The sequence below is a fragment of the Cebus imitator genome, unplaced genomic scaffold (assembly GCF_001604975.1).
Source record: "Cebus imitator isolate Cc_AM_T3 unplaced genomic scaffold, Cebus_imitator-1.0 Scaffold121, whole genome shotgun sequence".
Classification (NCBI taxonomy): Eukaryota; Metazoa; Chordata; class Mammalia; order Primates; family Cebidae; genus Cebus; species Cebus imitator.
This window is the reverse complement of record NW_016107436.1, coordinates 5,026,499-5,031,099: the sequence shown is the minus strand read 5'-3', so window position 1 is coordinate 5,031,099 and position 4,601 is coordinate 5,026,499.

Here is a 4,601-nt window from a genome sequence, read left to right as displayed (position 1 = left end):
GGCTGTAGTGCAGTGATGCAATCTTGGCTCACTGCAAACTTCACCTCCCGGGTTCAAGCGATTCTCCTGCCTCAACTTCCTGAGTAGCTGAGACTACAGGCGCACGCCACCGCGTGGAGCTAATTTTGTTATTTTTTTTTTTTTTTAGTAGAGATGGGATTTCACCATGTTGGCCAGGGTGGTCTTGATCTCTTAACCTTGTGATCTGCCTGCCTCAGCCTCCCAAAGTGCTGGGATAACAGGCATGAGCCACTGTGCCTGGCAGTGTCAACTATTTTGGATGTAGAAACATTTTAGAGGCTGTCTGCTATAAAATTACAATTTGTCTGTGCCCAGGGATGGTTTGGGTCGTCCCAACTAAATAAGCACTGCTTTAGAGCAGGGCAGCATCTACGAAATGAGAGCTGATCTGATTAACACAGTAAGTAGAGGGTGGAAATTTATGCTCTGCTTAGTTTCTGAGATGCCTTTCCAAAAATATTCTCCTTAATTGCTTGGGCAGTGACTGCTCCTTAGACTTTTATGGGCCCTTCAGAATGAATAGTTGCATCTTCTATTTGTATCATTGCGTCTGATTAACAAATTGGCAACAGCTTCGATCTGTCAGAATTGGGAACAGCGGTCTCACAGAGATTGGGAAGGCCTGCTTGCCTGTGCCTCTAATTCCAAATTATATGCACTTGATGGCTATAAAAATGCAAATTTCCTGAGATAAGCAAATCTTTAAGCTACTGTCCTTTAACAGGTTTGAGAGGGACACTGGACACCAAGTTTCTGGGAGAAAATATTTCTTAAAAACTAGCAGGATAGAAGTCTCAGAACACTTTTCTTCTACTTCAGAAGTCTGCCTAAGGCTTGTGCTATTTCATAAGATGTAAAATAGCACCTTATCTGGCTATCATAAGGATTATAATTAGATGTTATTAAATGTAAAATACTTTGAACTTCTACTTTCGAGTTTTCACAGTCCTCATAAAATGTACTTTCCAGGTAATAAAGAATTGTCATTACAAATAAAAAGAAAAGCACACTCGAAAATGTGGAAGGAGAAACAAAGCAAAACGGAGAAAAATCATTGCTCACAACAATTTTATTAACAAAACAACAATTAGCATCTGGATTTCTTTCTGGTCTTTATTCTATATAAAAGATTCTTTAGCTTTGTTAACACGATCACAATCAAAGTATGCATACAATCCTGTAACCTGACATCAAGCTTTTTGAGCCAGGCATTATAAAAGGGAACATTACAACATGTCTAGGATAATTAGGTAATTTAAAATCTGTCTCTGAAATGTTTTGCCCTTAATTCAACCCTAGGGTGGTGGCAATGATGCAGTGGTAAGAATTTCAAGATAAACAACATCCTTGTAAAATGCACATCTGTCTTAACATTTGTTTTTTCAGATCTTCATGTCCCTCTTTGAGACTTTTGCATGATGTGAATTGGGTGGTACAGAAAAATCATGTACTTGCTCATGCCTGATTGCAGTTAAACTAAATGTCAAAGGCTCACTGGGAAAAGAAAAGGAAGGGAGGCACCAGGTGTGTTATACACCTTAACCCATTTAATCTTTTAAGACAAAGTCTCTGTAGCCTAAGCTGGAGTGCTGTGGCGCGAGTAGCTAGGACCACAGGCGTGTGCTACCAAGCCCACCTAATTTTTTGTATTTTAGTAGAGACAGGGTTTCACCATGTTGCCCAGGGTGATCTCGAACTCCTGAGCACAGGCGATTCACCTGCCTCAGCCTCCTAAAGTGCTGGGATTACAGGCATGAGCCACTACACCCAGCCCATTTAATCTTCATCAAACCCAGTTAGGTAGGTATTAGCAACCACACTTTAGACATTTAAGTGTTCAGAAACTGCCCATGGTTGCAGTATTATTAAATGCCAAAACAGGGATTAGTGCTCAGATCTTTTCAGTATACCAGGCAGGTAAACAAGAAAGCATTTAGCTGTAGAGGGCCAGTAATGTCAACAAACCCTACTTCCTCAGTTATTTGCTATACAAACTTTTTTTTTTTTAAACAGAGTTTCACTCTTGTTGTTCACGCTGGAGTGCAGTGGCGCGATCTCAGCTCACTGCAACCTCCACCTCCCGGGTTCAAGCAATTCTCCTGCTTCAGCCTCCCAAATAGTTGAGTGAGTAGAGATGGCACCACTGCACTCCAGCCTGGGTGACAGAGTGAGACTCCATCTCAAAACAATAAATAAACAAAATGAGTGTGTTAAAAAAAAAATTTTTTTTTTACAACTAGAATGTATTTGAGGAAGAGAAAATTTTAAGAAACCTTTTTTTAAAAAGGGTAAATGAACTATTCTCAAGAGTTATTTATCTTTGGTAGTAACTATACCTAAGAAATAATAAGAGACCTACCTTTAAAGACAAACAAGGTAATGAATGATGCTTTGCATAAGCTCATGCAACAAAGAAAACCTGGTTTTACTGAAGGAGAGTAAATGTACAAATCAGCCCCCAAACCTGGAGACTTCCCCTCTAGTTATAAACTGCTATATATATAAAGCTGCTGAACATGCAAATGAAGGTGTACCAAATATGCAAATGAAGGAACCAAACATGAATGGAAAGGTAGCAGAGGTTCCCAGATTGGTTGAAAGGCAACATCTAACCTACAGTCTTGCTCATCTGCTCTTTGCTTTGCCAAACAGTAGCAAATCTGTTACAGGAAGTCAGAGCCTCAAATTAAGTCTTCACCAGACCCAAGATGTACACATTGTTGTAAACGAATCCTTGATGCAGGTCTCCAGAACCCTGGAGCAGTGTCTGGCTACATCCTGGATGCTAAATAGGGGTATCAACTTTCATCAGAGGGCCCCTAAGCTTCTGGTCCCTACATCCACCCCATCTTGCCACATGTGCTAGAAATCTGTAGCTTGTCTTAACCCCCCTAGTTTCCATGGAGATGCAACAGTTTACTTTTTTTCCCCCAATTGTAAGCCACGGTTATTTTTAACTGGAAAACTCTGAGCCAGGTCACAGCTGGGATCTGGATGATGCAATGACGTCTATAGCCACCCTTCTCTCCCACAAACGCCTTCTTTTCCACAGTTGCTGGGGGTGGAGGCACTCCTGGGAGATTTTGCTCTCAAAAGCATTTCGCTTTGCATCATGAAGTTAAAACCCATGCCCTGTCTTAGATCTGACAGGTGTCCTGAATCTGAAGCTATGCATACCCAGAACAAGGCCAAGATTTTCTTGTTGGGGTTGACAGCCAGGTGAGGTTGACACCTATCTGTGGCTGGAGCTTAGATAAATGCTTCTACCTCCTCCAGCATGGCTTTATCAGCCAAAGTTTGCCCTTAAAAAGGCTAAAAAGAGGCTCCTACTAGGGGATATTGTATGGAAAAGCTGTTACCCCACCTCTCCAAAGCAAACAAATATCCATGATCTCAGGGTCAGAAACCTGCTGTCTCCTCTGCTACTGAAAGTTCAAATCAGTCCATACAAATCAGCTAGAATCTTCAAGACATTTCTGAACTTTTTGCTCCTTTTCAGTAATTTTGGGGAAAAGCTGTTAAATTACCCTGAAAGTTGCCCTTTTCATCTCTGACAACTTCCTAAAGATTAGAAACTGAAATAAAAACATCAGTTTTCTTACAGGGGACACTGATTGGGCAAATGCACTATTCCCCCCCAACCACCCCCTTCCCGTCCCCCCAGCCAAGGAGTTATCTCTGGTAGTAACTGTAACCGAAATGCTAACAGCCCACAGCCCAGACTCTACTGATTTTTCTTTTTTTTTTCTTGAGACAGAGTCTCAGTCTGTCACTCAGGCTGGAGTGCAGTGATGCGATCTCAGCTCACTGCAACCTACAACTCCCAGGTTCAAGCGATTCTGCTGCTTCAGCCTCCCAAGCAGCTGGGATTACAACACACGCCACCACGCCCGGCTAATTTTGATATTTTTAGTAAACAGGGGATTTGTCTCAAACTCCTGACCTCAAGTGATCTGCCTGCCTCGGCCTTCCAAAGTGCTAGGATTACAGGTGTAAGCCACCACATCCGGCCTCCATTGATTTTTAACTTCTTAATACGTTTTTATGTTTTAAAGGAATGCTGTAGGTGAAGGGTGATAATGAAGGGTGAGGGGTGAGGGGTGAGGGAGGGATCCAAATCAATAGTTATATATTGTTCAATAGGAAGAAAGGCTTAGGTAATTGCAAAGAATTTCAGAAAGAGAGAGTATACTAGGCAGATAGCTTTCCAAGGAGAGGATACATTAGAAGTGTCACGAGTTGTCACTTAGCTGTCAGTTCACTGAATAAGGGTGATTCAATGACAGCATTTCTGCTTTGATTAAGAAAGTCCTGGTTTCTTAAAACTATGAGGCCTTCTCCTTTCCATACTTCCTAAGATGCTGATTCTGTTCAACACAACTCCGGACCAAGGCAGGTTTATTATAAACTACCTGGAAGCTTTTTGCCACCTACAGCCTCAGGGGAGACCTGCCTTGGTCTCCCCTGAAAAAAGTGTTGCTTGCGGTGAAACCCCGTCTCTACTAAAAATACAAAAAATTAGCTGGGCATGGTGGCGCGTGCCTGTAATCCCAGCTACTCAGGAGGCTGAGGCAGGAGAA